This window comes from Eumetopias jubatus, unplaced genomic scaffold (assembly GCF_037043125.1).
Source record: "Eumetopias jubatus isolate StellerSeaLion01/CBP00866 unplaced genomic scaffold, mEumJub1_p1.0 scaffold_2, whole genome shotgun sequence".
Classification (NCBI taxonomy): domain Eukaryota; kingdom Metazoa; phylum Chordata; class Mammalia; order Carnivora; family Otariidae; genus Eumetopias; species Eumetopias jubatus.
The window spans coordinates 54,073,049-54,099,674 of record NW_028274808.1 but is presented as its reverse complement, the minus strand read 5'-3'; the positions used below and the strand labels follow the sequence as shown (position 1 = coordinate 54,099,674).

The following is a 26,626-nucleotide window of genomic DNA, read 5'->3' as shown; positions in this document are numbered from 1 at the left end:
ATGAAAACCAGGAACGAAAATGTGCAATCTAACTCCGTGTGGTGTTGCAGGAGACGAACGCCTGGAAAGCTTCAGCACCTTAGACAGCTCCCCGCAGTAAGTAAAGACCTTTTCTTTCAAACACTTGAAATTCCCTTTCGACCCAGGCTCTAAGCATTGAGCAGAAAGAAGATTCTCAGGGTACAAACGTGCAGGTGACTTATACGGTGAACGCGGAATAAGGGGTGAGATGAAATGTCTGAAGTGCCTAGGTTCTGGGCAACAGTTCACTGAAGCTCTAGCGCCAAAGAAAGAATGCCTGACTCTCAGACACTGAAGAAAAAATAGCAACAGCGGGAACAAGGATGCTTCTGCACCTGCTCCAAGCGCCGCCCGCCGAATCCCACTCTCCACCTTTGAGTAAAACCCGTCACAGCTAGCGCGGCAAAGGGAAGCGGGGGCGGAGCCAGACGACACTGTTCTGTCTGCCAATCACGACCGCATAGCGGGACAGAGTGGCAGGCCACTCACGACCGTAGGCGGTGCTTAACACTTTACCCTTTAAAAAAAGCAGTGAATAACTGGTGCAGAGCCTTAACTGTGACTGGAGGGAGTTGGGGGAAGAAAGCCTCAGGACTTAGCATTGGAAGAGCCAGCAGCTTTTGTGAATTAGGTAGCAGAATAGCGCTGGAGAGACCCTTTACTGTTCCCTTCCAGGAAAAGGCACAATTTAGTAACGAAAGGTCTTTTCAGATGTGACCCCATGTCTTTGACCTTATGTCAAAATGCAGGAGTCAACAGTAAACCCAGACCCTTAGAAAGGGCTAGGGAAGAGCAGAAAAATTGGTACATGAGCATCAATGAAACAGGAGAATCAGCTGCTTCTAGAATTCTCATAACCCTGGCTAGCTTCCTTCTGGCCAGGAATCATCGTTGGCTAGAGTATGTTGAGTTTCTTTCTGTTGTAATAAGGATTCTAAAAGGATGAAGGTGGGAAATCTAAAGAGATGGGTACTAGAGACACAATGCTACCCACCATTTTTTTTCTTACACATTTTCCATATCTTAACAGTAAGTTCAAGTAAAGAGGACAACTAGGTCATAGGGTACATCTTCTATCATTCATATCTCTCTCCCTTCTCTCGCCATCCCTCTCTCTCAGCCCACACCCCCCCCAACCATTTACATGGGAAGTTGGATTGAAGACTAGAAAGAAAAAGTGTGTGTATGTTGTGTGCATGCTTATTCATGTATTTCAAAATGAAATTTAAAAAGATTAAAACCTATGCTATTAGATCTTTATAGTGGCTTTTATTTACTATCAACCAAGAGTAAAACTTTCACTACTTGAATTTTAGCTTCTCCCTAAAACTTCCTTAGATATTTATTCTGAAAGCCCTACTTTAATCACTTAACTTTCTCAATGACTAAACTATATGCCAAGAATGTCTTCTTAGTCTATCACACAAACATTTTCTTGTTAATTAACTTCCAGCAGCAATTGACATATTGACTATCTTGTAATTCTTTATTTAACTGGAAAAGTATAAGTTATTACCTTCTCACCCTCTTAAATGAGGACACAATGAAAAAATATCTCTTTTTATTCTTTAGTAGACAAGGTTATTTACATTTAGTGAGAATAAAGAATTTTGGGATTTATTTTTATGTGTTATTACTACATCTGTCTCTTTTTGCATCTTTTCTGATTTAAATTACAAACTTCCAGAAGTCTCATAAGAAATATCACTGGTTCTTAATCTCAGGAAACAAACTGAGGGTTCCTGGAGTGGGGGGGTGGGAGGGATGGGGTGGCTGAGTGATAGACATTGGGGAGGGTATGTGCTATGGTGAGTGTTGTGAATTGTGTAAGACTGTTGAATCACAGATCTGTACCTCTGAAACAAATAATGCAATATATGTTAAGAAAAAAAAAAGAAGAAGATAGCAGGAGGGGAAAAATGAAGGGGGGAAATCAGAGGGGGAGAAGAACCATGAGAGACGATGGACTCTGAAAAACAAACTGAGGGTTCTAGAGGGGAGGAGGGTGGGGGGATGGGTTAGCCTTGTGATGGGTATTAAAGAGGGCACGTTCTGCATGGAGCACTGGGTGTTACGCACAAACAATGAATCATGGAACACTATATCAAAAACTAATGATGTAATGTATGGTGATTAACATAACAATAAAAATTAAAAAAAAAGAAATATCACTGGTTCTACCCATGAAATGGCACCCAGAGAAGGTTCATACAGTTTTAATCAACTCAATTTTTTCAATTAACCTTTTGAAAGCTCAGTAAGAACTAATGCTTTTTTAGCTGGTCATTCTTTGAATGGCAATAATTCTTTTAAAAGCCACACATAATAAATGAGACACAACTTACTATATTTCAAGAAGGCCTGGATTCCTTGCCTTGCTTCACCACTACCTAACTGGGTACCTTTGGAAAAGTAAACTACTTTTAAAAAGTATCTTTAGTTTGGGGCACCTGGGTGGCTCAGATGGTTAAGCCTCTGCCTTCAGCTCAGGTCATAGTCCCAGGGTCCTGGGATCGAGCCCCGCATTGGGCTCCTTGCTCAGCGGGAAGCCTGCTTCTCCCTCTCTCACTCTCCCTGCCTGTGTTCCCTCTCTCGCTGTGTCTCTCTCTGTCAAATAAATAAAATCTTAAAAAAAAAGTATCTTTAGTTAATATATTTTTAAAAATATATTTATTAAGGGAATTGAGTTAGTTTACCTCTGAGATTCATTCTCTGGCCCAAAGGAAACAACCAATGGATGTTTGTTTAAGTGAGCAAATTAATGCACAATATTTAAAATTCTGAGTTCACATTAATCTGGAAAGTTAGGTTATATGACAGTTTTTAAAAGGTAGGATAAATTTAGCTATTTCATCTCATTATTAACATGAAAGCATATAAATATTATACTTTATCAAATTAATGGGTCTAGTCAATCAGTTTTTGGGGATAAATGTCATGTAAAAGAACGGTAATATGGAATCCCCAGATTACTGGTTTTTCATAGCACCATTATTATTTCCTTCAAATTATTTATGAAAAGTTATGATCCTCCTCATTTATTTGTTTGACTTTTCCACTGCAGTGAGGATAATGGTCATTATTTAGCATCGAACCTAACATATAGTATATACTCAATAATCATTGAATGCACTAATAATCATATTAGAAATGCAATATATATATTTTTTAATTAGATTTGTGAATTTGTCACAATGCATTGGGTACTAGGTTAATTTTGATTAAATAAATTAGAAATTAATGAAAGAGTGGGTTGTAGTGCCTTGCTTCTTAAGTTAACATTTAATGATTAATTTTCCAGGGCTTCTTGTCTATGAATTTTTATGTTGTTTGCTTTTAATTGCTGTAAGATCAAAATGAATTTCATGCATCTACATATTTGTGACAGCTATTCTTATACATTTTATCCTTTTGAGAATAATAGTCCTGATTGGATGGATGGGTGAATGAAAGTGTTTTTGGAAAAAAGACCATTCTATGGCAGATGACTAGCCCATTTACATAAAATTAAGCTGGATTCTGATTTGGTCAAATCTCTTCTCTTCTCTTCATTGCCTTTATTATTTCTTGAACTAATGGATTATATTTTATATTATATAAGACATGGGATTTCAGAGCTGAATGGGATATTAATCTTCATCAAATTTAATACTTTCCTTTCAAAAAGAAAGTAATTGTAGCCTAAAGTGGTTAAGTGATGGTTACAAACCCTCATATTCAGCAAGTTGAAAATATCAAACTTGAATTTGGTGTCACTGGCTCAATGTCTAGCATTTCGTCTACCCCCACTCCTCTATCTTTAATATGTCTACTAGTGTCTCAAACCTTATGCATTTTGACTAACCTACAGATAAGTAAATCAATTGCAGTCTAGTGATAAAGCTTTTTTCATATGCTCAGTTGTTAGTACCTATGATCTAACACATATAATGCTTTATACATATTGATAAAATGATTTGCAACTTAATAAAAGACTAATTTACTTTATTGAAGTCAATGTAGTATGTGGTTAAAAAATAGTTTACTGAGAGTTGATCAGATTTAGTAGTATTGGGACCTACTAATCATCTCACCAAAAGTTTATGTATAAGTCAAAATGCCAATTTAAAAAGTTATAAAAAGTTATGTCATTTTTGGAATAATTAGAATATTTGTATTTTTGAATTAACACTCTGGAAAAGTTGGAAGTATTAATTTATTTCTTCTTTTTTTTACCTTTATTTAGATATAATTAACAAATAAAATCATACTATATTTAAAGTGTAAAACATAATGATTTGCTATATATGTATACACTATGAAAGGATTTTCACAATTGAGTTAATCAGCACATCCATCATGGCACATGTTTACCTTTCTAATTTTTTCTTTTTTTTCAATTAATTGACATATAATGTATTATTTGTTTCAGGGGTACAAGTCTGATTCATCAGTCTTATATAATACCCAGTGCTCATTACAACACATACCCTCCCCAGTGTCCATCACCCAGTTACCCCATCCCTCCACCCCCACCCCTCAGTTTGTTTCCTATGATTAATAGTCTCTTATGGTTTGTCTCCCTCTCTGGTTTTGTCTTGTTTCATTTTTTCCTCTCTTTCTCTATGATCTTCTGCCTTGCTTCTTAAATTCCACATATCAGTAAGATCATATGATAATTGTCTTTCTCTGATTGAAGAAAGTCTTAATTCAGGAGTCAATCAGAAAGTTGCTTGTTCAGTACAGATCAGATAGAGGAGAATTAATCTTATTGTAGATGTAGTTAACGTCACCAAGGATGTGAACCTAGTGAATTTATCTTTTGTATAAGGATCTGCCTACTACTGAACAAACTACAATAATCATGACATGTTAGTGGATCAGGTGCCTCTTGTTGGAATAGTGGTAGAAATATCTAATAATTTATCTCCATTTTCTTGTCCAGGATACAAAATTTCTCACATGAATCTCAGCAACAGCCTCCTAATTATTTCTCCTGCTTGTTCTGTTACTCCCCTTCTTAATCCTCCCTTGTGAATATTAAGGGGTTTTTGTTTGTTTCTTTTGTTTGTTTATTTTAGTAAATCAGAAAATGCTACTTCTATTCCTAAAACCCTTTAATGCCTTTCCATTGCAATAGATTAAAATCTATAGTTCTCTTTACAGATGACAAGGCTCTGAATGATTTTCTATCAGCAAGCTCCTCAACTTCATTTTTTCCTAGTCTCTTTTTCCCCCACTATGCACCAGTAACATAAGCTGTTTCTTATCTCAAGATTTCTCTACCTCGTTTTTCCTCTTGGACTTCTTATGTCTAGTTTTTTTCTAACCTTTAATTCATAATATAGATCTTTCTTTCTTTCTTTTTCTTTCAAAAATGTCCCTTTTACCTTTAAATCAAGATTCATGTCCTTCATAGACTAAACTATAATTTGATGTTTGCCTTTGTTTGAATACTCTTGAAAGGCAGGGGCTATATGCATCTTTATGCTAACACAGTGTCTGACACATCATAGGTGACCAGGAAATATCTGCTGAGTGAATGAACGAATGCATAAACATTCTCTGCTCTTGGTCCTCCCTTTTCTAGAGTCCATTCTTATTAATCTTTTTGAACCCATTCTTTCTTCAAAATTATTTAAGATATCCACATAATGGTGTTCTTTCCAGGTCAAATATATTCTTTCGTCATGTAAACGTAACCTTCAAGTTCATATGTGTGCCCTCAGTTCACTCTGAGAGTGCCTTCTTTATAAGTAAGATTAACATTATTTAGTATATTGTAATTTTTACTATTTTAGCACTCAGACTGTCATCATTTTTGCAAAATTGTAGTGGTAATTCGCCATAGATGACGTTTAATAGTGAGATATTTGAAGCAGTTAGTTTACTGAATATTTCATTCTTTCCCTGAATATTTGGTGTTAAGTAGGCACAACTTGTAAAAGTACCTCCAAATCATTTCTTCAACCAATTTATTTATCAACAAATATAGTTTATAATATGCATCATCTCAGGTGCTTCCTGAGATACACATGTGAATGACAAATCTTTTCCCAGAGGAACTGCAATCAATATAATATGTAAGATATACATGAATATTCATTGTATCTCACAGAATGTAAGTATTGAATGATGAAAAGAGAAATGCTGTGGGAATTCAAATGAATTATTTTAAAATGAAAAGCATGAGAACATTAGAAAATTTTCATAAAGTAGAGGATATTTAACAAAGCTTTGAAACCAATTCACAGTTCATTTTTAGAATTTATGTGGAAATTATAGTGAAAAAAACTTTGTTTTTTTTAAAGATTTTATTTATTTATTTGAGAGAGAATGAGAGAGAAAGAGCACATGAGAAGAGGGAGGGTAGGAGGGAGAAGCAGGCTCCCTGCTGAGCAGGGAGCCCAATGCGGGACTCGATCTTGGGACTCCAGGATCATGACCTGAGCCGAAGGCAGTCGTTTAACCAACTGAGCCACCCAGGCGCCCTAGTGAAGAAAACTTTGTAAGAGGAGAGCAGAAAATCTTCAAAAACATAGAAGCAGAAAAAAGTAGGGTGAATAGGATTTGAGTGATAACATTTGTGCAGTTAACAACTGTATTGGATACTTTGCCTATTTTCTTAATTTCTGCTCTCAAGACCCTAAGGTATACATAATCTGATCCATGTTTTAATGATGAAGAAACTGAGGTTCAAAAATTTTAAGCAGCTTTTCCAGTATCACAATTTAATTATTAGTATATGAAAAAAAGGAGTGACCAAAGGAAAGTAGTGAAAAAGAAGTTTGAGGCATATCATAGAGAGCCATAGATACTGAGTCAAATAATACAAAGTAAAAAATTGTTGCTAAATTTTCTAGATGGGGGTGCCTGGGTGGCTCAGTTGGTTAAGCAACTGCCTTGGCTCAGGTCATGATCCTGGAGTCCCAGGATCGAGTCCCGCATCAGGCTCCCTGCTCAGCGAGGAGCATGCTTCTCCCTCTGGCCCTCCCCCCTCTCATGTGCACGCGCTCTCTCTAAATAAATAAATAAATAAATAAATAAATAAATAAATAAATTTTCTGGATGGTTAATAACATGTAAACATGATTTGTAGTGTCAGGAGATACCTTCATACACTTATTAATGAACCAATCAGTAAAACCCCTATTTCCTATTTATACTCTTGAGGAGATTTTCTCATTGCGTAGATTTTTCCATCATAGGCCTCTTACATATTGAAATATAAAAAAGCTCTCAAACAAATAAAACACAAAATACCACAACTTTAACTGGTGTCCTTTCCATTTTGGATCTGAGGTGACTTATGAGCATGATTCTCTTTCTCAGTATCAAACACATGTCATCATATACTAAATTGCTTGTGGCAGTGAACTAGAGATTGGAATACATATCAATACCTTATTTTCAAAATGGGTAGCAATACCACTTTATAAGAAATTCAATAAAAGATTTTCTTCAAAAGTCTGACTTAATTTGAAAATGATGAATACTGATATCTATTGTTAAATTTCCAGGCTAGAAAAAAAAAAAAAACCCTGAAAAGTTTAGCAATTTTTTACATACTCATATTGATTTATTTCTAAAATAATATTATTTACTTCATTAACAAAAAGGTCAGGCACAGGATGTGAACTACTACTGAACTTTAGTTATTAAGCAATAGCTAACCACTTGTGATTTGAAGGCTACAGATTACAGTTTTATTACTTTGTAGGATAATAAATTAATGATGCATATATTAATCTCCACAGTTTTGTCAGGAACATTAAGAACTTACCTATTGTAACATATTAACTAAATAACAATTAGATTGCATAAGCAGTAATCAGAATATGTAATTGTATGTTATAATTAATAATATACCCCATAGAAACAATTACAACCCATAGATTTATAGAGCTAATAAATCATTCTATGATTTTGACTATTAAGTTCTAATTTATGAAAATGATGAAAATTTATATGTATTTTATAGGAAAATTATTGCTCCCAACTTTCTTTCAAATTTAGTTAAGATTTCCTTAACAATTTATTTCTGGTATTTTTGACAGAGTAGGTATACTAAAAAAAAAAAAAATCATTTTGTAAATACCTAAAGTACTAGGAAAGTATTTGCTTAAAAAGCCTAAATGCTTAGCTGAGATTGCACAGAAATTGCCTAAGCCAATGAAAAAGCAGGAAGCAAAAAAATCAAGGGAGGACTAAAGCTATAATGATGCCAAGAGTAACCAGTTGATCCCTCTTGGACTACAACTTCAGGTTTTACCAGATACTCAAACGACCACAGCTCAAACAAAGGCCTAAAAGACTTATGTCTTTTTTTTTTCTAAGATTTTACTGGGGCTCCTGGGTGGCTCAGTTGTTAAGTGTTTGCTTTCGGCTTAGGTTGTGATTCCAGGGTCCTGGGATCGAGCCACACATCAGGCTCCCTGCTTGTCGGGAGGCCTACTTCTCCCTCTCCCACTCCCCCTGCTTGTATTCCTGCTTTCTCTCTCTTTCTCTCAAATAAATAAATAAAATCTTAAAAAATGTATTTATTCATTTGAGAGAGACAGAGACAGAGAGAGAGAGCATGAGCAAGGGGGAAAGGCAGAGGGAGAAGCAGACTCCGTACTGAGCCGGGAGCCCAATGTGAGGCTCAATGTGGGGCTCGAGCCCAGGTCCTGGAGATGATGACCTGAGCCAAAGGCAGACACTTAAACATCTGAGCCACCCAGGTGCCCCAGAGTTATGTCTTTTAACCAAAAATCCCAAGAATTAATACCCATAGGGGAAAGACTGGGAAAACTATCCACATTCCAAAGGATTCTGAGAAGGACACTTGTCTCAGCTTTAGCTCTTAATGGAAGCAGAAAAATCTCACTGAAGATTTATTTGCCAAAACAAACTAACACACAGTTTTTGAGCCAGAATTAACACCACCTAAGGGTACATAAATGCCAGGTTACAAATATGTATTTAACTGGTACTGTGATTGTAATGTCCTAGAAATGTGGCAGAAACAACTATAGATACTCCCTGGAGGAATGTATTTTAAGACTGAGTTTGAAAGAATTCCCACAGATAAAGTTCCAAAGAACATATGGTCAAAATATATAAAATGAATAGACAGGCCACCATGAATTAGAGTCAGCAAAGCAGTTAAAAAAGAATTAGAAGAGCAAAGACTATAGATGTTGAGCAAAGACTATACACTAGAGAATATATAAGTGTGCTTACTATGTGAAAAGAATAAAAATATGACAAGCACTATAAGCTGGCCAGATGGATCTGAAAAATAACCAAGGGAGTATCTAGAATAAAACTTATGAAAGCTGGGCACCTGGGTGGCTCAGTCGTTAAGCGTCTGCCTTCGGCTCAGGTCATGATCCCAGGGTCCTGGGATTGAGCTCCGCATCGGGCTCCCTCCTCGGCGGGAAGCCTGCTTCTCCCTCTCCCACTCCCCCTGCCTGTGTTCCTGCTCTCACTGTGTCTCTCTCTGTCAAATAAATAAAATCTTTAAGAAAAAAAAAACTTATGAAAGCTGAAATTAAAAATCATTGGATAGTTGAAGCAGCAGATTAAATATGCTGAAATAGAATTTGTGGGTTTGGAAGATAGATCTAAAAAATTATATAATGAGAGCCAACAGAGTCGGAAGTATTCAGAACAGTTTCAAAGAAATGGAGAAAAGATTCATAATTTCCAGCAAACATTGGATTTGTGTTTCTCCCCCTCCCCTCAAAAAAAGGATAAATTAAATGGAGATAAGTAAAATATGAAGAAATATCAACTAAGATTTTTATCAAAATTATTAAATACATGGTTTTTACATTTTTAGAAGTGAAAAGTGTCCCAGGAGGACAAGTAGACAGAAAACTACAACTAGACTCACGTTAATTAGTACCATTAAAGAAAAAAAGCATTCAATAAAAATTAACATGTGAGAAAGGCTTTATCACCGTAGGTATATCCCAACTGAGGCGGAATTTTGCAGTGGGGGAGAGAGATCAGACTCAACTCCAGGAGAGCTTGGGCAAGTAGAAGTTTATAGTCAAGGAGCAGGGTGCAGGTCAGTCAATAAAAGTGACTAAGAGAAGGGCACCTGGGTGGCTCAGTTGGTTAAGTGTCTGCCTTTGGCTCAAGTCATGATCTCAGGGTCCTGGGATCGAGCCCCTCATCGGGCTCCCTGCTCAACAGGGAGTCTGCTTCTCCCTCTCCCTCTGCAGCTCCCTCTGCTTGGGGTCTGTTGCTCTCTCTCTCTCTGTCAAATAAAGAAAGAAAATCTTAAAGAAAAAAGAAGAGTTACTAAGAGAAACAGGGGCAAGGGGGGATTCTGGCTAAACTGACCTAACAGGATTCTTGCTATAGGCTAGCCCCCTGACCTGGGGCCCGTGGAGGATGAGGAACAAGATCAGATACCAATGGCTATCAAATATTGAGGGTGTGGGGTTCTGATTAAAAGGGATTAGCAGAATTCTTGCTAAAATTGGGCACTACAGAGATGAACTCAGAAGTCCAAAAGTCAGGCCTAGTTGGAGTAAAGTTCAGGGGAGGCTGAGTAGAGTTTGGTCAATGGGAAAACTTGTGTCAATACAACTACCTAATACTAAAGTCAAAGAAAAGTTCTCAAACTCCAAGACAGATAAAGGACAGATTATTTTTAAAAATGAAGATAAGGAGGAACAGCTATATGCAGTTTCTAAGAATCAGAAGTAAACTAAAGGATATCTGGAAAGATAAAAGTAAAAGGAGGGGAAAGTACATCAGGTTACTGTTAACCAATAAATAAAAGCCAGTGTAACCACACTAATATTAAACAAAATTGAAGAAAATTGCATATTTACACAAAAAAGAGGCTTTATATAATGAAAAAAGTTTCACCAGAAAGATATGAAACTTCTAAATATGTATGCATTTAATGATACAGTTTTAAAACTTGTAATGCAAAAAAAGGGCATTTTAATATTCTATTCAAGAGCTGTTAGATCAAGCTTACAAAAACATCAGGATATGAATTTTGAAAAAATATATATATATTTGGTATTATATTTTATATATGTTACGTGGGGGGTGTGTGTGTATAGTCAACAAATTTTATCTAATGAATATTCAAAGTTATATCCCCAAATTTTGTCATAAGCATTCTTTTTAAGCATGTGTTGAACATCCATAAAAAATAAACATAATAATGTATGCTATAAATTTCAACTAATTTAAAGAAGTGCTATCATTTCAGAGAATGCATTTATGACTGAAATTTAATCAAGTTAAAATGACTGCATTAAGAAACTTGTCGGGCAGGGTTGAGGGGTGCTGTAGCGCCTGAGTGGCTCAGTCTGTTAAGAGTCAGACTTGATTTGCACTCAGGTCATGATTTCAGGGTCATGGGATTGGCCCTGTGTAGGGCTCTGCACTCAGTGGGGCATTTACTTGAGATTTTTCTCTCTCCCTCTCCCTCTGTCCCCACCCTGTGCTCTCTCTCTCTCTTTCTCTCTAAAATAAATAGATAAATCTTAAAAAAAAAGAAACTTGTTGGTGCAATGAATATATAAATATTTATCAGTATATATGGCAAATCAAAAAAATAATTGAAGATAATAAAAATGCATATTAAACAGCTAAGCTGGTGACTAATTAGAAATGTGTAGCCTTAAATGGTCATAAAATAAAGTCTGAAAATTAGTAATATATGATACCTCTTTGGCATGTTGGAATGAACAACTGGATGTTCATAAATGTAGAAAGAAAAAATAAATGTAAGAGTAAAAATACAGTGTAAAACATAATATAGATGGCCACCAAAGCCAAATATTTTTGAATTTTAGAGTCGATAAATTTAATAATAATATAACATATTATTATAATATAGTAATCAAAGTATTTGTAGGCAGGATATTTCCTTAAAAATAATATAATAATAGAATAGTCTAAGTATTGGTATACAGAGTATTTCTTTAAAAATCAAGAAGAATAAAGACTGACAACTCAATAGAAAACAAACATGGAAAGATTTCATGAATTTAAAAAAAAGAAATAAGTCATTTATGCAATTTAAGATATTACACTTTATTTGTAGGTAAGGAATTCAAATTATTTTATGAGATAAAATGTTAAAGCCAACAGACTGAAGAAGTTAAGTTTAATCAATAATACCAATTGTTCCAAGAGTGTGGGATCAATATAGAATTTATGCAGAGCTAATGAAAATACACATAAGACCTATTAATATAATGGTTGTGAGCCAATTGTTGTGCATTTGATTGCAATAGAAAATTGCCTATTCTCCCCTTTTAAATTATAAAACTCTCTAAAAATTCTCTTCAGTGGCATATTTTAGAATATTTTTAAAGTCTATTTAGTTAAGTAGTTATTAACTATTTATCCTTTTTAACAAAAAGATGGCATTTAACATGATTTATTAATTCTTTTACTTTTGAATTTTCAAACTAAAGCTTTTCTTCTCTCTGCAATTTTCTCCCCTCCACCTAAGGAGGGGAGAAGCTTAAATGAAATGCAGACTGATTTGTTTTACTAGGGAGCTCCCACTTGACATTTAAATAAAGTGATTAAACTTAAATGATGACTACTTTTAAACCAAGTAGTTCTTTTTCTTTGTTTTTCCCAAATGTATTGGAAAGGCAATATTTTATGCTTTACCTTTCACTCAGGTGAAAATGCAAATAAATAACCCAAAGAGTCGTGTATAGATAAAATTAAAAACTTTCGTAGCAGCAATAACAGCTTTGAGTGTTTTAAAAAATTCTCATTCATTTTCAGCTGGTAATGTGTAGAATGTATATGTGAAATTCTAGGTTGCTTATGATAATGTTCTCTTCGTTTTCATGATCCCCTGGACTAGAGTCCTTTTATTATTCCAGCTATGTCCAGATTTGGTGTTGCAATTTGCTTACATTTATGGTATGTGGGGTCAAGACCAATCTAGGCTTAATTAATAAATTCAAAAAAGTATTACAGATAGACAGTTGATCTAAATATGATGGCTGTGAGTTGAATCATATCCCCTGAAAGGAGGTATGTTTGGAGTCCTAACCTTCTATACCTCAGAATGTAATTATTTGGAGATAGAATCTTTATAGAGATGATCAAGTTAAAATAATTCATTAGGAGTGGTCCTAATGCAGTATGACTAGTATCCTCATAAAAGGGGAAATTTGGACACAGAGATAAATACTCATAGAAAGAAGATGAAGGGGGCACAGGGAAAAGATGGCCATCTATGAGCTAAGAAGAGTGGCCTGGAACAGATCCTTCTTTCATGGTCCTCAGAAGGAACCAACGCTAACACCTTGATTTGGGACTCCTAGCCTACGTATCTGTAAAACAATACATTTCTGTTGTTTTACCCCCATTTGTGGTACTTTTTAAATGGCAGCCCTACCAAACTAATATATGGGGCTCTCTACACATTTTCTCCAAACTCTTGCCTGCTTGTCTTTTCCAAGTCAATTTGCTGTTGAAATCAATCCACTGATGGGAACCGGAGAAGCTTTAGGCTTGAAGGAGATCTTGACAGAGAAAACTGATGAGGACTCTTTCTTCCCTGGGCTAGAATAGAATCACCACTTACTGAGCAAAAACCTGGCATGCAGAAATTCCCAGAGGAAAATTTGACATTGGTGAAAGTTTATCCAATGTGTGTGATCTTAGAAACTAGGGAGGAGCTGGACTACATCCTCTCTTGAAGTTCCCTAGAGATCTGGGAACTGCAAAAGCTTCATCCTGCTACTCAGCAGGGGACTAGCAGCCCTTCTGCCCCTGTACCATTGGCTCAGGGTTGTAAAAACTGGCCAGACCGCCCCCTTTGTTTCCTCCTACCACCAGATCTAAAGGCCAATAGAGAAAATAACAAATCATCTAAGGGATTCTAACGGCCAGAGAGAGGAAGATCCAGTCAGCACAAACACATTTCATGCCAGCAAAATAGAGTTGCTGCAAGAGACAGAAAGCTACTTGAACAAATAACAAAAACTCCTAAGAAAACTCAAGTGAAATCCCAATCACAAATGCTTTCTGGAGCTAAAATAACAGGATTTCCCCACTAAATACTTCAGTAAGTAAACTAAAAGATAGTATATTCAAATCATGAACCCACTTACAGATATAGAAGATCTAGTAGAAGAAATGTCTCAAAGACCAGGTGAAAATATAAAGCAGCACAAGTTGTGGTGGAAGAAAAAAACCTCAAACAATATGCCATTTAGAGAGTAGATACAATAAAAATAACAAAAAAAATTGGAATTCCGTAAGAAAAAATTTATAGAGCTTAAAAGATAGTAAGTAACAAATATATAAAGAAATCTCTTAATGAGTTGAATAAAGAACTAAATTATCCTATTGATGAGACTCACTGAACTTTAGGCAGGTTTGAAAAGAAAAAAGAGCCAGGCATACTTTATTAATGAGTAATTAATAAATTTAAAATCAAGAAAAATACCACTAGCTTTCAGATAGATTCTAATGTAAAAATCTAAGTAAACAATTAGAAAAAAAAAAAAGAATCCAGCAATTTAGCTAAGGGGAAAAAAGCACTCTGTAAGTGGAGTTTATAGCAAGAAGACAAGAGTCTTTTGATATAAGAAAATATGCTAACATAATCAAGTATCAACAAATTTAAGAAATAAACATGATTGCTAATGGAGTTTGTCAAGATTTGATAAAATTTCTAAATTTCAAAAATATAAAAGGTATGTATGTATAATATTTGGATGCAATAAAATTGTCACACATGCTGCAGAAAATATTATGGTAAAAGTTAAAGCATTATAGCATTTTAATAATATTTGGAAATTAAACCTTTATTATTCTACAACGCTTAGCAGGTTTTGTGAATGCAATAAAGCATTTAGAATAATGAAATGACTCATATAAGACTCAAAGCTTAGAGAGCTCATAGAAGTAAGAATATTTAGTATGGTCTATTTATATAATGTCAGGAAGCAAGAATTCCTGTCCCCTTCAAGGTCCTTCTAGCTGGACTAAGACTCAAATCGACATAAAACAGATTAACAGGAGAAAATAAAATTTAATAGCATATGGGAATCCACATAGACATGGAAATTCTAAAGACAGGCAAAATGAGGTATATATGTCATTCTGAACTAAGGATAAGGAATTAGGAGTCTGGGTCTTCAAAAGACAGGAATGCAATCCTCAGGAAGAATGAAAAAGAGTAAATATTTGGTATGCAAATGTTTGCTGGGCCACTCAGAAACCACGAGACAGAGAGGACTTGGAAACTGGCCTTGCTAGGTTCCTCCCTGCCTGCTTTATCTAGTTCATATCCTAATCTATCTATGGTGTTAGCTCTCTTCCTGGGGCAGGTCCTCTGTCTAAATCATTTTAGGCCGTTGTGGGAGAGCAAAGGCCTTTTCCTGAATCTGCTGGGTCTCGATTGCTTTAAACTCAAAATAATCATTATGCCAAAGCATATTCTGGGGAGACATACCTACAAATGGAAAAAAATACACTTAATGCTTCCTTAATTTAGGTATTTTTATGAAATTATATTTCACGTGCAACATGTAGAGAAAAAGTTTGGCAAGCTTTTCCATAATGACTAGGGCTTAGAAATCTTTTTTTTTTTTTTAAAGATTTTATTTATTTGACAGAGAGAGACACAGCAAGAGAGGAAACACAAGCAAGGGGAGTGGGAGAGGGAGAAGCAGGCTTCCTGCGGAGCAAGGAGCCCGATGCAGGGCTTGATCCCAGGACCCTGGGATCATGACCTGAGCCGAAGGCAGACGCTTAACGACTGAGCCACCCAGGTGCCCCTAGGGCTTAGAAATCTTAACACACCCTGGGAGATGGTCTTGGAAAATTATAACTGAATTAAATGTTTTTAGACCAGCTTTCATCGTTGGCTATCAACACAGAGTTTTTCTCATGTTCTTCAAATTATGTAAAAAGTGTTGACATCAGCCAATCAAAATAGTTTTTACTATATGTACAGTTTTATCAGAATTTTGTTCCCTCATATGTACTGGTGTTTAAAAATTTAAGACTTATTATGTCACATAGACAATATTTATGAGATGAATTCTATAGCTAATAAACAATAAATTTTATTTGTTTTATGGGTTACCATCAGAAATTTTGATTTGTAAATATTGACTTAGCCTCATTCTGTGTAGTGTTTAGGGAAATAAAGAACAGTTATAAAAAAATAAAATTGTTAATTCCTGAGATATGTTCTTTCATTTTTGAAGTTAAAAAAACATCTATTACATATTTAACATTTTAGCCCCCAGTATTGGAATTATTCTCAGAATATCATGCTTTTTGTCTGTGTAATACTAACTTAAAACAGAAATATCTAAAGATATTGTTAAAGGTTTATCTAGATAAATTATATACATTGTATATTTTCTTTTGAATTGATTTTTTTCTATGAATTGCATAAATTTGCTTCCAGGCAAAGCATTTAATCATATTTTCATTACAGAAGATTTTCCCCAGTCAGATTAGTATAATTGTTTTACAGTTAGTAATTCGTTGCTTTTATCTTTCTTTTCTTTTTTTTGAGAGAGAGAGAGCGAGCATGTGCAGAGTGGGGGGAGGGGCAGGAGAGAGAGAGAATCTTAAGCAGGCTCCACACCCAGTGTGGAGCTGGGGTTCAGGCTGGATCCCATGACCCTGAGATCATGACCTGAGCTGAAATCCAGAGTTGGACACTTAACTGACTGAGCCACCCAGGCGCCCCTATTCATCCTTTTTTTTTGTCTTATAACAGAATGTTCACATGTTTAACTTCCTTAAAGGTATTAATCAGTATATTAGTTGAAAAGTACTATAATATAAATCCTCAAATGAATCGCAAACACTTTTTTTTTTAGATTTTATTTTATTTATTTGAGAGAGAGAGAGAGAGCACAAGAGGGGGTAGGGTCAGAGGGAGAAGCAGACTCGCTGCTGAGCAGGGAGCCCAATGCAGGACTCGATCCTGGGACTCTGGGATCATGACCTGAGCCGAAGGCAGTCGCTTAACCAACTGAGACACCCAGGCACCCCCCCAGACTCTTAAATGTTCTGTTTTGCATATGCTACATGATCTATTTGGAGGATAATGAGATTCATTAAATTTACACATAATTTTGTGCTCTTACTTGTCTGAAACTACACTGATTTCTTTTTTGGTAAGCACAGAAGTTAGGTTGTAGCTGGGGGTTGCTAATTTTGTTTTTCTTTTAGTCACCATACTGTACAATACATCCACAGGACTTATTTATAAGTGGAAGTTTGTACCTTTTGACCACCTTTACACATTTTGCCCATCCCTCAACCCTAACTCCTGGCAACCACCAATCTATTCTCTGTACCTATGGGTTTGTTTTGTTTGTTTTTAGTTTCCTAAAGGAATTGTACAGTGTTTGTCTTTCTCTGTCTGACTTATTTCACTTAGTATAATGCCCTCAAGATCCATTCATGTTAGAAATGGCAGATTTCCTTCTATTTTTATAATATTCCTGTATTTCTATTATATATATTTCTGTTTATAAATATTCCATATTTTTTTCTTTACACATCCATTCATCAATGGACATTTAGGTTGTTTCCATAACTTCGCTCTTGTAAATAGTCCTGCTATGAACATGGGGTATGGCAATATCTCTTTTGACAGTGTTTTCATTTCCTTTGGATAAATACCCAGAAGCGGAATTGCTGGGTCATATGATAGTTCTTATTATTTTTAATAATCTGAGGAACCTCCATACTGTTTTCCATAGTGGCTGCACCAGTTTATATTCACACCAATAGTGAAGCACGAGTATTCCCTCTTTTCCACATCCTTGCCAACACTTGTTATTTCTTGTCTTTTTAAAAGTAGTCAATCAACAGGTGTGAAGTGGTATCTCATTGTGGTTCTGATTTGCATTTCCCTGATGATTAGTGGTGGTGAATACCTTTTCATGTACGGGGGCTTACATTTTACTTGAAAACTGGAAGAGTTGCAGTTTCAGTAATTGTCACAAATTTTTTTATTTTGAAAAAAGAAATTCTTCACTTTTTAATTTAGAAATTTTATTTCAACACTGCCACTCATCTACCCACTCAATAGATTTAGGCGCCCCTCCTCTATACTGCAGGCTTATATCAACTTTAAAATTATCATAAGTATTTCAAATTTTTATTTATGTGCTTGTTTCTTCAACTAAACCAGGAAGACCTTTAAAGATACCTTATATCATGATCTTAAAACTTACTAAAGTACCCGACACAGAATATAGGTTAGAGGAACATTTAGAATGAATGAATAGGGTCGCCTGGGTGGCTCAGTCGTTAAACGTCTGCCTTCACCTCAGGTCATGATCCCGGGGTCCTGGGATCGAGCCCCATGTCGGGCTCCCTGCTCGGCAGGAAGCCTGCTTCTCCCTTTCCCACTCCCCCTGCTTGTGTTCCCTCTCTCACTGTGTCTCTCTCTGTCAAATAAATAAATAAAATCTTTAAAAAAAAGTAAAAATTAAAAAAAATTATAGAATGAATGAATAAATCAAATATATATATTTTAATAACAATTGATGCAGCATCTTTTTTGGTAAGTTGGAATTTTTATCCAGGGAGATTGACTTGCCTTCATTTAATAGTGACAGAACTGATGAATGGCCTATTTTCATACCAAAATATATTTTTCATATTAAATAGATACCAACAAAAGAGATGTTTCTGAACTAGGAACCCAAAACAAACAAGACGGCTTTAATAACACATATGCAAACAAATGTTTCATAGGAGCAGTTTCAAATCTGTGGTCACAATGGTTAGAATTCTATTTGTTTGCAAAGCATTTTTATTAGTCATTTTCTGGATGTTTTTGAAATTTTAACTATCTGGAGTATTTAATATGCATTTTCTCTTTCTTCTGCCCTGAAGGAAAAATGTTAGAAGTGTAAATATTTTAAAAGTATGAATTTTTTAACACCTTAAAGATTTTTTTGTGTCCTAGAAATATGGTTTAATATGAGAAATTTATTTGCTAAGGCACAAGAATTTTAAGAAAACTTCAAGAGCAAGACAATATTTTTGGCATTGGTTGTAACTGCCCTGAATTCAGGTACCAGCATTGGCACTTCCTTCCTTCTTACCTGGGCGAAAGTCCTTGTTTTTACTTACCTTTAGTTACTTATCTATAAAATAAATATTATAATGAGTTTCATACATTCTTCTTTGCTCTTTAATTCTTCTAAAAATGACTTCTTTTGAGCTCCTTTTGAAAATTCCATTGTATTATCTGAAAAGTTTGTAACTCTATTACTATTTGATTTTACCCACTTATAAAACAACATTTTAATGTTTGAAGATATTTATATTTAATTAACTTTTAAAATAACAGCTTTATTGGGCTATAATTTACATTTGTACCATAAAAATTCATCCTTCAGAAATGTACACTTCAGTGGTTTTTAAGTATATTCATGTAACTATGCAACCATAATCAGTATCTGATTTTAGATTTTAATTATGAAAAAAAGATCCATTAACAGTCATGCCCTGTTTCCCCCTATCTTCAACCCCTGGGAACTTCTAACTTACTTTCTGTCTCCATCAACAGCCCTATTCTAAACATCTCATATAAATGGAATCGAACAACATGTGGCCTTGTGTGACTATTTCTTTCGTTAACATATGTTTTTCAGATTTGTTGTCATACATTGATCTTGATTCCTTAAATTAGTTTGATGTCTAGTGCTTACAGTTCTATTTTTTTTTTAATTCAATAGACTTTATTTTTTACAGCTGCTTTTAGGTTCACAGCAAAACTGAGCAATGTACAAGGATTTCCCATATGCCTGAGCCCTACACATGCACAGCCTCCCCCATCATCAACATCTTCAGTTTGGTAAATTTGTTACAATTGATGAGCCTACATTTGAACATTATTATCACCTGAAGTCCATAGTTCACACTAGGGTTCACCCTTTGTGTTTACATTCTATGGTTTAGACAAATGTAAAGGGCATGTATCCCTTATTACAGTATCATACAGAATAGTTTTGCTGCCCTAAAAATACTCTGTTCTCTACTCATTCAACCCTATCTCTCCAACTAACCCACGACAACTGCTGCTCTTTTTACTGACTCCATAATTTTGCCTTTTCTAGAATGCCAAATGGTTAGAATCATGCACTTTGTAGCCTTTTCACATAGTAATATACATTTAAGATTCCTTCATGGCTTAGTAGCACATTTCTTTTTATCACTGAATATATTTCATTCTCTGGATGTACATAGTTTATTTACCCCTTTACCTGCTGTTTCAATTTCATTGATCTCTATACCAATTTTTATTATTGTTTTTGTTTTGCTTACTTGGGATTTAACTTGCTCTTCTTTCATAAAGTGAAAGCTTAGATAATTTTTGATCTTGCTTCTTTTCTATAGTACTACTTTTCTGCTTCATCTCACAAATTTTGATAAACTGTGGTATTTAATTCAAAATATTTTAAGTTTTTCTTGAGATTTCTTCTTCAATCCATGTGCTATTTAGAAGTATGTTGTTTTTCTCCATGCATTTTGAAATTTTCCAGCTATCTTTTTGTTACTGGTTTCTAGTTTAATTCCCTTGGGATATGAGAGCAGACATTGCATAATTTCTATAATTTTAAATTTGTTAAGATGTGTTCTATAGCCCAGAATATGTTCTATCTTGGGGACTGCTTCATAGGAACTTGAGAAGAATGTGTATGCAGCTGATGTTGGATCAAGTAGTCTATAGATATACATTATATCCAGTTGATTCATGATGATGTTGAGTTCAGTTATGTCCTTACTGATTTTTTCCCTGCTGAATCTATCCATTCCTGATAGAGGTGTATTGAAGTCTCCAATTCAACAATATTGGATTGTGCTGCAATAATGGAACAACCATAAATAGACCTTTAGTAAAGTGGTGGTAAGGTGTGGGGGGTGGGGAAGCATTCCATAGTTCTATGATTAGGTCTCAATCTTTTAATGAGCCTGTACCTCTGGACTGTGATCTTCACAAGAGCTTCCTAATTTTTTTTACCCCTTGGGTAGCATAGGATGACTAGAATGGACCAGAGTTGGGTATTTCTTTTTCCTCAGGTCATTAATTTTTTTATATATTTATTTATTTAAGTAATCTCTACACACAATGTGAGGCTCGAACTTACCACCCTGAGATCAAGAGTCACAAACTCTTCTGACTGAGCCAGCCAGGTACCCCTTCCCTCAGGTTTAGGCTCTAATAAAACACAGCAGCTTAGGCTTTGCTTAAATAGTTTCTCCTAGGGCAGACATTATTAAGAATAGAATGCTGTGGTATATTTCAAAATGTTTCCTTTTCCCCTCTCCCAGCTGTAAGCAGGAAGAGATTTTCCTCTGATATTCACTTTGCTAACCTGGTAGAGCTCCAGGAGGTAAAACTTGAAGTGTGGGGCTCCTCCTATGACTCTGAGTCCTCTGAAGTTTTTACCTCTCAGACTTATTCACCCAGAGCCTTCAGCAATTCATCAATTTGCAGTTCAGGATTCCCTTCCCTGTGATGATTTCTGCTCATGGGTTTCTGCTCTAGTAAGCTGCGATTCTTTGTATTTGCCTGTTGGTTCCTCCAGTTTGGAGGGCATTGGCTTGCTCTGTGACATCACTTCTCTCACAGATCTAAGAAAAGTTATTAATTTTTCACATTGTTCAGCTTTTTACTTGTTAGAATAAAGTGGCAACTTCCAAGCTTCTTACCTGCTGAACCAGAAACCTCAAGTTTCTTATAGTTTCATTTAAAAAGCCTAACCTGATATTAGATTTTTGGGGTTTTCAGAGCTTTGGGGGTTTCTCAGCCTTTTTAACTACTTTATATTTTGACCTACAGAGAGGACTTCACTTGAGCCTTTTAATATAGGCATATTTAAGGCATTTAAGAAAACAGTAGGGTCTATGTCCATGTATAAGTGAATACTAAGAAAAAAAGTAATTAAAAGTAGAGTCAAGTTATATAAATGATAAATTAGCTTCATTTCATTTCCTTAATATACTTAGCTCTCTCTTGCCTAAAGAATATAAATTTGCTCTTGCCTCTAAATGGAATATTCAATGCTCTGCATGGTTAACTTTTCTTATTTCTTTATGTTTCAGGTTAAATAATTCTCAAAGAAGGCTCTCCTGATATATGTAAAGCAGCCACCATACCTGTTATTTTCTATCGCATTACCCACTTTATTCACTTAATAGGTAATGATTATTTATCTATTTATTTATTTTCCATCTTTTCTCCCCTAGGATAAGGTCCAAGAGGCAAATATCCCTTTAGACTTCCAACTTGCATTTCTCTGTGTCCTAAGACACAAAAACAAGACAGTGAAAAGTACAGGAAGAAAAACTGTCACAGAGGAGTCATGGTGAGGAAGAAGAGTAGCAGAGGAAGCTCCAGGAGCACCTGGAAGCCAAGGGAAAACTGAAGTGCCAAAACACAAAGCCTTATCTAAAATCCAAGAGTAGTTGTCTGAATCCTTTACCTTCTTCTTTTTTTTTTTTTTGAAAGATTTACTTATTTATTTTGGAGAGAGAGAGAAAGAGTGTGCAGGGGGGGAGGGACAGAAGGAGAGAGAGAAAATCCCAAGCAGACTCCCTGCTTGAGTGTGGACCCCAATGCAGGGCTCGAGTCCATGACCATGACATCATGACCCAAGCCAAAATCAGGAGATGGACACCTAACCGACAGAGCCAGCCAGGCATCCCTGAATCCTCCACCTTCTAAGTCTACTATCCTACCCAAAAAGGATGTTACCAACCATGTTGCTTTGCCTATCAAAGCTATAAGACCCATTGGCATTAAACTCCAACCCAGACCTGCTTATGTCACAGGATCCCGGAAGCCAATGTTGGAGCCACCAAAACTTCTGGGCAAAAGGCTGACTTCAGGATGTGTTTCTTCTAAATCAAACTGTAAACCTTCTAGCATGAAGGTAGATCATCTACTACTGGAGAACAGTCTAGAAAAACCATGGGGTTACTTAATATACAGGAATTGAAAACTACAAAACAGCTGTAGCAGATCAAAGAAATACTAAATGTGCAGAATCTGTGGACAATAACCATGTTAAAAATAAATCCTTGGATAGCTTTCTAAAATAGATGAACAAAGAGAACTGGCCCCAAACCTTACCAGACTCTGAAAGGAAGCTAAACCCTAAATAATAGACAACAGGTAAGCCAAAGACTAACTCTTATCATCAAACCAAGAGCAGTTTGGCTCCTAAACAGGTCTTGAGCAAAAGTTCAGGGAATAGCGCTTTTCTGAAAGACAGAGCTAATAAACAATTTGTTGGAGAGACATGAATTAAGATTCCACCAGTAAAGTCACAGCAACTCTCCAGAGGAACAAATCTTGCAAGACCAGGAGAAAAACTCCCAAAGATAGTTCCCTCTCCCTACGTTCAGCTCCTCAGCAGGACTCAAGCATCAAAAAAACCGGTGGTCAAGGACATAAAAGATATTAAGGTTAATGGAGATAAACATGAAAGACCAAATGAAACTAAGTTACAGTCACACACCATTACTGAGCAGAAAGTAGAGCAAACCCTGGTGTGCTTCCAGTAGGCTATTACAACAGACATCCAAACATTGAGCAAGGTCAGAAATCCACTCAGTGTTGTTTCAGACCTTGGACACCATGTACACTGCAAGAATCAAAAGCCATAAGCCAAAGGCCTACTATGACAGTTGGCAGTTTTAATTCAATCATTCCAAACACCAACACAGGAGCAAATGGAACCAATGGGAATAAATGCAGCAGCAGCAATCAACAAAAAGCACAGACTCTGGCCTCCAAGTTGAAAAAGACTCTTCCCCAGAACCATTTTCTCAATGAGACAGCTCCCCAAACTCAAGCTGGTAAGAAAACCATAAATAGAAGGAGAGTCCCAAATGGGACCCAAACTAATCCAAATATTAAGAAGAAGATCGCAGCAGAAGATTGAAGGAAGCAACTCGAAGACTGGCAAAAATCTAAGGGGGAAAATCTATAAACGGCCTCCTATGGAACTTAAAACAAAAAGAAAAATAATAAAGGAAATGAAGATTTCATTCTGGAAAAGTATGGAAAAAGAACATGAAGAAAAGAAAGCACAACTTAAACTGTCCAATAAAATTAAGAACATTCTCACAGAATGTCTGCAGCTCATTGAAGAGGGTGTACTTTCTAATGCAATATTGACCGTATTGCTGAGTATTCCTGAGGCTGAAAAATTTGCTACATTTTAGATCTGCAAAACAAAGTTGTTGGCAAAAAAAGGTACTTTTGGTGTTATTGGGCTGTACGAAGGGGCCATTAGAAATGGGCGCCTGGGTGGCTCAGTTGTTAGGCGTCTGCCTTTGGCTCAGGTCATGGTCCGAGGGTCCTGGGATGGAGCCCCGCATTGGGCTCCCTGCTCCTCGGGAGGCCTGCATCTCCCTCTCCCACTCCCCCTGCTTGTGTTCCCTCTCTCACTGTGTCTCTCTCTGTCAAGTAAATAAATAAAATCTCAAAAAAAAAGAAAAGAAATGGGGCAACACTGATACAAGAGTTGCGAGAAGTTGTTCATAATATTTTGCAATACCCAAACAGAATCAAGGAAGGAGTTACTTCTGACTCTTTAGTTGCTGAAACATTATTTGTAACGTTGTTTATTGCATTGAAAAGTCTACAAAAAGACATTGTGCACAAACAAATAGAAGTGGAGCTATAAAGAAAACAGCAAACTGATGGCTGATGAGAGTAATGGCAAACTTAAAATGTAGCATTTTAATAGAAGAGCTGGACAATAAGATGGAATTTGAAAAGTCTTGTCTTTGAAAAAGAGAGAACAGTTTACACCAACACCCCAAAGAACCAAGGCAGAACAGGATAACCATCCTGGTATCAAGTTAAGATCCCCCTCCCATCCCTAGAGTATGTGGAATGCCAGAAGTGCAAGACATGAAGCTCATCACTCTTGTACAGCGTTGGACAAGGACTGAGCGAGATGTGTCCCGCTATCCAGAAATACTACAGGGACATGATTTAGTAGTGGCTTCTCTTAATGAACTATTAGAAGTGGCAGAAACAGAGTGTTTTATATTCCATAAAAATGAGGCTTTGCCTGTAACATTAGGGTTTAAGATCCTTGAGTCATAATTTCTCACGACCTTTTTTTTTTAAAGGTGTTTCAGAGTGTCCATGAAAGAAGGAATACCCTTTTCCAGGTGACCTGGAAAAAACTATATAATGACAGGCAGATTGTGAGCTCTCAGAATTTAGTAATTCACTGGACTTACTCAAATTTAATATCCCCGTGAGACTGTCTTTGGTTTATTTAAGACTAGTTTGCCATAGTTTTATAGCATACACACATTTTAAACTATTGAATATTAATTTACCCCACAATTATGGTAAAAGTTTTCACTTTATTGATCTACTTTATTCTCAATATAGTTCTTTTTTGTATCAGAAGAATTGGTGCCACTGTATGATAGACTTCCCTTCCGGCATCCACCTTAGCAGAAAAGGCAAGTCCTTCCAGCCAGGAGGAGCTGTGCTTAGAAGCTAGCCTTCCCAAATAGATACCATGTGACAGACCATCTGGTCAAATCCCCTCATTTTGCAGAGTTGATGCTAGCTGTGGCTTTGCTCAGAGATTGCAAATGACTTTTATATGCGACTTGGACTTCTGTCACCGTGTCCGTATAGATGAGGGGCAATTCATGTCCTGCCTGTGCCAGAGCTCCTCTAATGAAACACAGTTCTGAATTGGGGTGGTCATCTAGCTTTTCATATCCAAATCTAATTTCACATTTATTATTCAGAAACGCTTCAAGTAAAAACAAAAGGAAGCAAGAGAGAAGGGAGGGGAGGGGACACTAGCTTCTTCACTTCAATTCTTTGCTCTGCTATGGGACACCTGGCCGGAGAAGACGGTACAAGCCCCACAGACTACGACAGGTTGCTTTTCCTTCCTCCTGGGCAACTGCTCTTGGAAAGGTAAAATCAGAATCATTATGTAAACGTAATGTATAGAAAAACCTAGGCAACATATTTTGAATTTTACAATTTTAGCTTTCTTAATATCTAAGTATTATCTAAAACAAAAATAATAAATTTTGTTTTAAAGGAAAACAGTGAAAAATACAGAGAGGGAGTGAGAAGATGAGAGAGAGGCAGACAGAAAAGGGACATAGATGTTTTTCTATAATGTGAGGTCTTAAAAATTTGAGAACACAGATCAGAGATGACATTTGTGCTGATGGTTGAAGACAAGGATGGCATATTTGGCAGCATTCCTGTCCTTATCAGTGGGGTCCTCAACATTAGCAGTCAGTAATAATTGGTGTAGATCTTAGTACCAAGGTCAGCCCCCAGGGCAGATGTTTGAATCTGTGGCAGTAGCAGATGGGGTTGTATCTCTAGTGGGTACTGACAGCATAGTTGACATTTTAGGGATAGCAATAAATGGGATATTCAGGGAGCAAAAGAAGAAAGACAAAACGCTAAAAATCACACAGTAGTCATGGAGACAACAAAGTTCTTGGAGCATTGACACTTCCAGGAACCTCTCAAAATTATTGAGAAGGAAATTGAGGAAGACTGGATTTCCCGAAGAGTAAATAGGAACATGCAGTGCCAGAGAAGTTTTTACTTTGTGGACTTGTT

General features: G+C 36.0%; 1 pseudogene; it reads left to right on the top strand.

Annotated features, from left to right (window-relative positions):
- Positions 1-19: 19 nt before the first annotated feature.
- LOC114217450 (cytoskeleton-associated protein 2-like) lies at positions 20-25,114 on the top strand (annotated as a pseudogene).
- The last annotated feature ends 1,512 nt before the right edge of the window (positions 25,115-26,626 follow it).